The 11,123-nt window shown below is 42.2% G+C and overlaps 1 protein-coding gene across 4 annotated transcripts in view; it reads left to right on the top strand.

Annotated features, from left to right (window-relative positions):
• Positions 1-3,108: 3,108 nt before the first annotated feature.
• The window catches only part of PPARG (peroxisome proliferator activated receptor gamma), a 143,950-nt gene continuing 135,935 nt past the window's right edge, over positions 3,109-11,123 (top strand). Inside the window, exon 1 of one of the 4 annotated variants that reach the window (XM_053600088.1) lies at positions 3,109-3,229. The gene's annotated coding sequence lies outside the window, so the exon portion shown is untranslated. Of the gene's footprint in view, positions 3,230-3,457; positions 3,643-4,457; positions 4,580-11,123 lie in introns of those variants that run through there. The other 3 variants (XM_053600087.1, XM_053600086.1, XM_053600085.1) reach the window with 3 other exon arrangements.

The raw sequence follows: 11,123 nt of genomic DNA, 5'->3' as shown, positions 1-11,123 counted from the left end.
ACACTTTAATCAATGCAGGAGATGCATTCTGATCATTTCTGTTCTGTTCTTTTTATTTGACTAAAAAAAAAATTTGTTATGACTCATCAAACTGATTTTATAACAGATTAAAGGGTCTAGACTAGCAGTTTAAAAAACATTTATACTGTTTTATTTTATATTGCTTAAGCTTGTACATTTATAAATCTTGTATATTTACAGATACCCTTTAGGGAAAAAAAGCACATTTTTGATCCAGAAGAGAGTTTAGAGATATTCAAGTCAACTCTAAAGTTTTGCACCATTTATAAATTCACTGATGTAGGATTCCCCTCAGTCACTGTTGTTGAATTATGGGGATTTCCTCACCAAAAGCAGACTAGCCCCTTACTTTACATCAAAGAAAAATTTTACTCAATGTGGGCCGGGTGTGGTGGCTCATGCCTATAATCCCAGCACTTTGGAAGGATGAGGTGGGAGGAATTTAAGACCAGCCTGAGTGATATAGCAAAACTTCCATCTCTACAAAAGAAAAATATAACTCTATAGGTCTTGATTTTGTAGTGCAGATCCCAGAGCTGTGAATAAGTAGTTCTTAATTATTTTATGTAATTAAAATAATTTCAGGCCATCTATAAAAAAAAAAAAAGAAAAAGAAAAAGAAAACTCCAGTGGATGGAAGACCTAAAGTAAAAGCCAAGCCTATAAAACACTTAAAAGTAAACTGAGGAGTAAATTTCATGGTTTTAGATGAGTCATTGATAATCCACTAAGGAAAAATAGGTACATTGAACTTTGTCACAATTAAAAACTCTCGTGCTCCTGTTGAAACCATCAAGAAAGTAAAAAGATGATTTAACAGATGGGAGAGAATATTTGCAAATCATGTATCTGATAAAGGACTTGTATACAGAATATATAAAATAATTCTAACTGCTCAACAATAAAATAAAAATAACTCAATTTAAAAATGGGAAAAGGATTTAGACTTTTAAAAATACAAACAAAAAATTACACAAATGGCCAATAAATACATGAAAAGACACTCAGCATGATTAGTCATCAGAGAAATACAAATCAAAACTAAAAAAGATACCACTTCTTGCCCATTAGGTGGACTAAATTTTTTTTTTTTTTGTAGAGACAGAGTCTCACTTTATGGCCCTCGGTAGAGTGCCGTGGCATCACACAGCTCACAGCAACATCCAGCTCTTGGGCTTAAGCGATTCTCTTGCCTCAGCCTTCCAAGTAGCTGGGACTACAGGCGCCCGCCACAACGCCCAGCTATTTTTTGGTTGCAGTTTGGCCGGGGCTGGGTTTGAACCCGCCACCCTCGGTATATGGGGCCGGTGCCTCACCAACTGAGCCACAGGCGCTGCCCCAGGTGGACTAAAATTTTAAAGACAGTAACAAGTGTTGACAAGGATGTGGAAAACTCAGAACCATCATACATTGTGGGTGAGAATGGGAACTGGTATAGCCACTTGGGAAAACTGATTGGGAGTTCACCATGTGACCCAGCAATTCTGCCCCTAGGCATATAGTCAAGGAAAATGAAAATATATGTCCACAAACAACCTTGCACATAAATGTTGATAGCAGCATTACTTATAATAGCCCCAAATGGAAACAACCTAAATGTTCACCAAATGATGGATGAATGAACAAAATCTAGCATAGCCATAACAATGGAATATTATTTGACCATAAAAAGGAATGAAATTCTAATACAAGCTACAATGTATATGAGCAAAACGTTATGTTAAGTGAAAGAAGCAAGTCACAGAAGAGCTCATATTGTATGACTCCAGTTATATTAAATGTCCAGAGTAGGTAAAACACAAGGGCAGAAAAACATGAGTTACCTAAGCTTAGGGAGCATGACTGTAAATAGAGAGGTTTCTTGTCAGAGTGATGAAAATGTTCTAAAGTTAGATGACAGTGATGGTGGAACGACTTTGTCGATAAAACTCATTGAATTGTATATTTTAAATAGGCAGTATTTAAATTTCAGATTATGTAAATTGTATTTCAATAACGCCGGTATTTTAAAAAAGCAGATTGCAACTCTGGAATTTACAAGAAGTAAGATGTAATACTGAGGCCTAAGTGTAAAATGCTGAGTCCTGTCCACCTGACGACCTAAATGGCAGGCCACAAAAGGGTAGAGGGGCTGTCGCGGTCAATGGCCTTCTTGGAAGTTCCTGTGAGACCTGTAACGGGGCGCGGTGGCGCACACCTGTAATCCCAGCACTCCGGGAGGAGGAGGCAGGTCGATCACCTGGGCTCAGGAGTTCGAGACCAGCCTGAGCAAAAGTGAGACCCTGTCTCTACTAAAAATAAAATAAAATAAAAAATTAGTAGCCGGCTGTTATGACGGTCCCTGTAGTCCCAACTACTCCGGAGGTCCTTGGGTGGGAGGCCGAGGCAAGAGGAGTTTGTACTGTGAGCTATGATGCCAGGGTGACAGGGTGAGGCTGTCTCAAAAAGAAAGAAAAAAACCGAGGTTCTTCTTATTTTAGGGGATGGGGAGGGAGGACGTGACTGCTGATTTACGCGCTGAGCCTTCTCCTTTGCGATACACACCCTCACAAAAATTTGCTTCAAACCACAAATGATGAGCTTCTTACTGGAGAGAAAAGAGCAGGAAATTGAGATGCTCAGGACGGAGCGCATCATGACGAGCGTCTCCAAGTCACCGGCGTTCCCCGTCTTTGCCTCTCCAAGCAGGGCCAGGCCTGTTCACGATGCCCAGGAAACAATATTGGGATAGGGAGAGAAAGGACTCGCGTCTTGGAGACCTGAGGCTTTCTCAACGCACCAGCCCCCTCGCACCGGTCACAGGGAGCCAAGGTTATGAAAGGAAACGGCTCAGCGTCCACCCAGCGCATTCCCGGTGCAGGGCCCCCAAACTTTCTCCAACTAGAAAACTTGAGGTTCCCAAGCGCCACACCGCCGCCCCAATTCACCCCACGTGTCTGGGTCCCTCCAGAAAGAAACACAGCTGGAGCGGTTAAGAAATTCTGTTAATGAGTTAAAGAAATGCTTTTAATGATTAAAGCGAAAACTCTCTTTGCGAAGAACGATGTAAATCGAGTGTACATGCAGAAGGGAGGCTCTGCCAGTGTGCAGCACCCCCGAGTTGCAAGAACCAGGAGATCCTAAATACGGTTTGATTCCATTTACAGTGAATGAACCTGAGAGCGACATCCTGGGACCACCATCCCTCGGACGCGCGGCTGGAACGCAGGTCCACGCCTCGCTCCCCCGCGACGGGACCGGCCCGCGGGCATCTTTCCGAGCTCCAGGTCCCTCCTCGGGGACCCGGGACCTTTTCTGGGCCGCCTCCCAGCGGTGGCTGTGAGGAGCAGGCGAGGCCAGGGGGCCGGCACCGGGCGCAGCGCGGGCGCCGGAGAGCAGCGGCCCCGCCGGCCCCACCGCGCTCCCCGCCCCGCCGCCCCCGCGCGCCCGCCCCCGGCCCGGCCCGGCCCGGCGTGTCCTCGGGCAGGCGGGGCCCTCCGCACTCGGAGCCCGAGCGCAGGCCGGAGCCGCCGCCTGGGGCGCTCTGGTCGGCCGCCGGGACACCGGGAGGGGCGCCGCGCCGCCGCCGCCGCAGGTCAGAGTCCGGGTGCCCCGCGGCGCCCCGAGCCGGCGGACAGAGGGGTAGGGGACGCGCCGAGGAGGAGGACCGGGGAGGGTCCGGGCGAGTGGCGGGGGACACGGTCAGAGGGGAAGGGGACCAAGGAGTCGTGTCCCAGAGGGCTGGGACCGGCAGGGCGCGCGGGTGACAGGGTGGGGGGTCCCGGGCCGAGGTTCGCGCCCTGGGTTGAGTAGACCCGCGGCGGAGGGCACGGACAGCCCGTGAGGCGCGGGGTCGGAGAACCGCGCACGGTCCCAGCACTAGCAGACGCCAGCGCGCGAGTCGGGGCTCCCAGAAGAGGCCCCCGGGTGAGAGCGCGCGGTGGGTGGGGATCGGAGCAGACGGGGACCGCCACCGCTGCGCCCCAGTCCGGAGTGGGCAGGGCGTCCGGGCCAAGGAGAAGCGCAGATCGCGCGCCCTCGAGGTCCCCCTGCTAAGGAGGTCTCGTGTGGTCCCCAGAACCCGAGAGCACAGCGCTGTGTGTGCTTCTTGGTGACAGTTCAGCGAGGGGCGCACTCGGGGACACCGGCTTTGGAGCTCTTAAGCGCTGTGCTGTCCCCGAGCCAGGGAGGGGCCGCGTCAGGGGCAGGGTTCCCGGGATGCAGAGCAGCCAAGACCCCCACGCCTCACGCCCAGGTGTCAGGACGGGCTCGGTCTCCGCCGTGAGCGCCGACTGGGGCCGGGCGCGCAGCCCTCGCCTTGTGGTCTGAGCGAGGTAGAGGGTGCAGGTTAGCAGAAAGTTCCCAGCGCCCGGCCCAGGGGGTGGAAGGGGGTGTGTAGCCGGGGTACTTTATGCCTGGGTATTTGGGGAGGAGCCTAAGGTGAGGAGGCAGAGACTGGGAGTAACCAAACTGCTGCTTTTATATAAGGCGGTTGGTAGGTAAACGAAGGGGCCTTTACCTCTGCTGGAGATCAGGAGGCTGCGTGTCTAAGTCCTTCTTGTTAACTCCCATTCCTTAGGTGAGTCGGCTCACTCGAATTGCATTTTGTTGAACTGTGTTGGTGATATATCCGGAATGTGCAAGATTATTATCCTATTATTCTTAGATCATTATGATGGTGTGTTGCTCTGGTTTGATAACAAGGATCTAATTATTCACTTGGGCCTGAGCCTACTACCAGTGGAAGAATAGGTTAATTATTTTAGGAGAAATAAAGTTAAAAAATAGTCATCTGTCCTGAAGTAGGTAAAGGGTTTTTATTTTCCATTCCTTTCAAAATTAGGGAAGGAATACAATTTGTGTAAATTTATCATTTGAATACAAAACCTGACAAAAGGCTAAGCGGAGTGGTATGGTACCTGTTTCTGGGAAAATTCTTGATTTTGGTGTACATTGATTTAACGTCATCGACTGTTATCATCATTCACGAAACCGATTGTTAGCTGGAGTTATAAAGAGAACAGTGGATAATTTACTCTTTGAAAGGACCCAGGCACATCTTCCACAGAGCTCAGGTGTTGTATGGCAGTCTTCCTGTCTGTCTGCAGCAGGTGATCTGTTCCTGTCTGAAGGCAGAACCGAGGATGGTTCTGATTCAGAAAACCTTTCGGTCTAGGAACTGACCTGGCTCTTCGCTGTGGCTTCTCTCTTTAAGAAAGATCTTCTGCTCTTAAGAAAGTTTGACAGAAAACACTCATAGCATTGGGAGCAATATTTCAAAAGATTGTATTCAAATGTTAAGGTAATTTTCGTGTACTATATTTTCAATCAGATTCTCCGTGGAGTTAAATGCGCCACCACAGTATTCGTTTTAATACACAAAACTTTAAAGCTGCTGTTGTTAGGCAGGGAGGCGAAGTGTGTTACAAAACCATCCCTTTGGGTCTTATTGTATACTTCACCCCATTTCCTCCCTTATTTAAATCATATGATATTTGATATTTAGCTGATAATTATATCTCACATTAAAAGATCTTAGGATCAACTGGTAGCCATATCAATCTGTTGCAAGCCACTGGAAGGAAAAACAAAATACCGACAACTCTTTTTATTTTTAAGCCAAAAACACTTTTTCATATTTAAAAGTTTATGTCTGATTCTTACAATAACTGCTACAAAACCGTGGTATCCATGAAGTATAAAATTTTGGAGAGTTCTAGGCTGAACACTTTTTAGACCCTGTTTTCTCATTCTTTGACATTTAAAAATATATAATTTATTTTTTTAATTAAAACTAAAATGTCCACCAGCACCACCTTCTTCATTGAGCTAAAGAGAACCTTGAATATATTTTCATGATTGCTGTTCTCAACCATGAAATACAATATTTTCTTTGAAGGAACTAGTTTCCTTAGGTTGGTTTGTTTCAGAGCTACTTTCTAAAAAAATCTAGATTAAATTTTTTGAAAATCACAATGTTAATCTCAAAATTCCTATGACATTAACATTTATACAGGAGGACTTCAGGTATCTGAGTTAGAAATGGATTACCAGTCACAACTAATTGTTTTTAATCAGTAAGTTATATGAATATAAATAAATACTTATTTCTTCTCTTCTGTAATTCTCTGAAAATAAGGAAGTTTACCACCAACCTTAATTATCAGGATAATTATGTGTGTGGAAGTTGTGTAAAAAGTGCTACTGTGAAAACATATACTAGAATTAATAATATTTTTAATTTAGTTTTCAAATTCTGAAATAGTTGTAACAGGAGACCTTCATGAAGTAGGAAAACTGTGTTCAAATGATATTTTCCTAATGTTTTACACATTCTGGGTAGTACTTTCACAGCATCTGTACATGCCCAGTGCATAGGACAGAACATGACAATCCGGTATGTGGGTGTCTGTCTGCTGAATTCGCTGTCACTTGAACTTGGAAATATAATATGTGCATTAGGTGTGGCAAATGTACTGGAAGACGGTTTTGGTCTCATAGTATTCTACTAAATATATATCTGTAGAGGATTTTCAAAAAAAATCACTCATCAAGAAAACTAGATGGAAGTCACTAGTCTGTAAGCACAAACATATGTGCCCTGCCCCAAATTGTCAAACTAAATTTCTGACTGACTTTTCTTATTTTTCTTAGTAAATCTCTATATTAGCTATTTCTTTCTCTCCTAATGCCTAAAAGCAACAAAAAGACAGTGATTTTTAATTGCTTACAAAGCAATTTGAAACTGATCTAATTTGATTCCACAAAAGAATGGTAAGATCTGTGAATAACCATCTTGCAAGCAGAGATAGCCCTTGCGTGGCATACTTTGGTTAGTTTCGTAGCATGCTAGATCGAAAATTTAAATTTAAGATTATTTGAAATCTTCCTGGGGTTTCTTACTTACTGTTTGTATTTTCTCACCATATAGTGGTAGATTGTGAAGAGTTACACAATGTATTTTTTTAAAGCTTTTATTTAATAAAAGTGGGATGTTTTTAATTTATCTAAAACACTTAAGAAGGGTCTTGGAGGGTAATCTACTCAAATACAATAGGCCGTATTTTTGGGAAAACTCTTGTTGATGTTAAGGTGACAAGTGTCACCATATGCATAAGTTATTATTTAAAAAGCAGGTTATTCTTAATATTTCTCTTCAACAATAAATGCACATCCATATTGAATTACTGAGCATATAATTCGTATTATGAATATTTACATTTTTAGCTATTTGCTGGGGCAATTCACTATCCTTTCTAACTCTGAATTGTCTCATCTGTGAAATTATTCTTGCTCTTTTTGGTATGATTTTAAGACTTTATCAGTAAACCAGTGTATCTTAAATGAAACGACCTTGGCCCTGAATATAATCGACGTGATAATCTAAAGAGAACCTTCATGGATATCTGTATCATTGCTAACTCTTTTTATAAGTAGCTAATAGTTCACACTAGTACTAATTTTGAGATTATTGTTAAGAATGCAGATGGTGCTTCTCATTTGATCAATTTATAAACTATTTCTGGCAATATTTCATTATTACTGAATTTAAAATCATACAGGGTGTCCATAAAGTTTGTGTGCAAATTGCACACAAAGGTTTAAAATCACTATTTTAATGGATTCAAGTTGCACGGATTGATGATGTCGTTTCTTTCCTTTGTGTCTGAGAAATCTCAATAGATAGAAAGCAATTTGCACATGAACTTTAGGGACACCATGTATTTGTTATTGGCAGATAACGTTGAACAAACATCAGTCTAATTAGTTACTTTTATTCCAACTTTGTGAGCCCTGTGTAGGCCCCCTTATGTCATACTGTACATCCGAGGCATCTGGAAGGCGCAGGGATTGTGCTCTTGTTTGATAAAGCTCTGTTCCTTGCATATTTTGATGGCATACCTGGGGCTACTTAATGTATGTTACCCAGGAGCAAGTTTGTTTTAGCAGTCCTATGGTTCATCACATCAGAAGACAGTTTAGTGTTGGAACCTGAAAGACTAAATAGTGACTGGGCTTCTCATTAATATTGGGTCTCTTTCAACAAGGAAGAATCAAAAAGCAGTGTTTTAGTGGCTTGAAATATTCACATGCCACCTAGTAACCCATCCATGTACTAGTAGGGAGCAATTGGAAAAGCATATCATTAACTACACATCCTCCAAATAAACTCTCAAGTCTTCATATGAATTTTAAATAATACGTACTATTGTGAAGTGTCTTCTGTTGCTAAGAGTGAGGGACTTGAACTGAATATGTCAAACAGAAGGCTTATCCCAAGCAGTGCTTGGGTGATCAGAAAAGAGAGTGAGGTGAAAAGAGGGATCTGTGTGTTAGGGCTGGGATTGTCAGGCCCTCTCCCCCTCTCCAGGCCGGATCTGCACAGTGAACTGGCGAACCAAACTGCTCTGCTTGTGGCTCAAGTAGGGACTTAAAGGATGGGACAGTGGAAGGCAACAAGCTAGTGCTTCTAGGTGGGGTGAGTGTCTCTTCCCACTGATTTCCCTTGTAATGGGGGGATGTGGGAGCTGCATTATTTTCCGGTCTCTTAGTTTAACATCTGGGCTTTCTCAGAGTCTTCGCTTGTACCTCCAGCTATACCTTGAAAATCTTTTGGAGGACTGAGTTCAGTGAATTTCTTTTCTCTATTGAGATTTCTCGGATACGAAGGAAAGAAATGACCTCATCAATTCATGCAACTTGAATCCATTAAAACAGAGATTTTAAAGCTTAGTATGTCAGGCTTCAACTGGATCATAAACTAGATGGTGTAACAGTTTAGTTCAGTTTTGATTCAGTAGCTGTTTAGGAAGCATTTTTATTCATGTCATTGATTTTAGAAAATAAAGTCATTGCTAATTTTAACTGTATCACTTTAAAAAACAATCTTACTATATGGACTCATCTGGGAGAATAATGTGTGGATAAGATGTGTGGAGACAAATTGACCTTCTGGGAAGAGTTCAGATTAGCATAAACAGGGGGTGAGAAGTCCTTCACTGCTGTCACAGATAAGGAGCAGCCAGATATGGGGTTGGGAGAGAAAGAGGGAAATACCCTGAGGAGGAGCGCAACAGATCTGTGTATATTCAACTCCCACAATCAAAGGTTGCATGATTACTGTGTACACTCTTAAAATGTAAGGTTGGTTTCTAAGAATTTACCCTGCACCTCAGTGACACATAGGATTTTAGAACAGTCTTAAATTCTAAAGTTACCACTTAGCACTGTTACTCCAGGGCTCTGTACTTTGCTATAGAAGATAATCTAGGAAAAGGAATTGAAAAAGGTTACTCTTACATCCTGTATGTTTAAGGAATACGTTTTCCTTTATAGAGAGGGGAGCAGGGAAACATAATTGTCAGAATGCCTGAGTGCAGTGATGAAGTTCTGGAAAGAATGTCTTAATCTTGACCCCAACCCCTCTGTCCGTCGTCATTCACCTCTAAAAATGTCTTTGTCATTTGAGGGTTTGGAGTCTACTTTTAAAATGCCAGTGTTCCTAGCAGAGTTAATTCACTAAACTGCTATCAGCAAAAATACGAAAGGTTAATTCCTTGCTTCCTTCCCACCTGAAAATAAGGCCTTTGAATTACATACCAGTGTGGGGTCAGAGAGTGACCCCACTGCTGGGTTTTTTACTCGTTTGGTTGTCCAGCTGAATCAGATGTGTGGAAATCATTTCGGTATGCGACCAAGGAATAGAAAACATATTTAGAGTTTGAAAGAGGGGGTCAGAAGAGGGAAAAATAAAATGAAGGTAATGCATGCCCCCAATGTACCCATAAGCCAGCCCCTGTGAAGCAAAATATGAAAATAAGCATTTGGAATAGCAGTATTAGGAAAAGGTATATTCACCCATCATGCCTTTTTTTCTCTTAAAAATCAAAACAAATTGCAAATCTTTCTGCAACCATTTTAGACCTCGAAGAAAACAAGCGGTTATTCTGAAATATCAGTTTACCCAGGAAATGTTATCAAAGTTAAGAGTTATGAGCTAGTGCTTGCTTAATGTAAGTAAAATACCTGAACATTACCTCTTCACTATGTCTTTTATTTTCTCTGTGATGTCCAGATTATCATGTCTTCATGAATTAGTTCTTTCAGACTTTTAAAGTAGCTTCCTAAGAGATTGAAATGGAAAGGACTTTTCAATCACTTCAGGAAAACAAATGTGCCAAAGACATATAAATAATGCTTACTTTTTGGGTACATCCCACAGATCATAAAATTTTATATATGTGTAATTTCTCTATGATTTTTGAAATAGTTATGGGAAGCCGTAACTGTTCTCTGTGAGAAAGAGAAACTTAGTAGCCATCTCAAAAGCAGGTTCATGGGGGGGCAGCTAAGAGGTGGTATTTAGCAGTTAGGTATGGGCCACCCTCCTGACTAAGGACCACTTACTTGTCATTCACTTTTTACGTCGTCTTGCTAAAGTCTCTGAACCTAAAACAGAGACTCCCACAGTCTTACATTACTAAATGTTGTTTCTTTTCTGTCAGTTGGTAATTACCTGTGTAAACAAGTTTTTGATTACACATAGAAAAGTACCTATATAAATGCTCTTGTTTTATGTGGTGGATAAAGTTTATAAAAGAGAACAGACATACGAATGATATAAATATAAATGAAGTAGAAACTTAAAAAAATTATTTGCATATGTCCAAAGAATCCAGAAAAGTAAGGAGACTACCCAGGCATTTGGCCGTGCGGAATTGCTACGTGTTTTCCTAAAGCATTTGGAACTGCTTAGAAACATCCTGATTTTATTTAAAGAACATATACTATATATTTTAAACTTCGTTTTCACCAAGGTTCAAATGTGTTAGCTTTTAGGACTAGAGCAGTTCAATGACTGCAGAATTACAGATTATCAGTTTCTTGAAGGCAGGTACCCACTGGGTTTATTCATCTATCTCCAGCATATAGTGTGGTGCGTACACTCAGTTAAGTGTTTTCAAAAGAATAAAGACACAGTCTAAAACAGTAGTTCTCCAAGTGTGGTCCTGGGATCAGCAGCACCAGCAGCATCTGGGAACTTGTTAGAAATGGTAATTCTTCAACCCCACCCCAGACCGACTGAGTCAGAAGTTGTGGGGGTGGGGCCTACCTATCTGTTT

The sequence above is a fragment of the Nycticebus coucang genome, chromosome 8, assembly GCF_027406575.1.
Source record: "Nycticebus coucang isolate mNycCou1 chromosome 8, mNycCou1.pri, whole genome shotgun sequence".
NCBI classification, from domain to species: Eukaryota; Metazoa; Chordata; class Mammalia; order Primates; family Lorisidae; genus Nycticebus; species Nycticebus coucang.
This window is presented reverse-complemented; position numbering and strand designations above follow the sequence as displayed.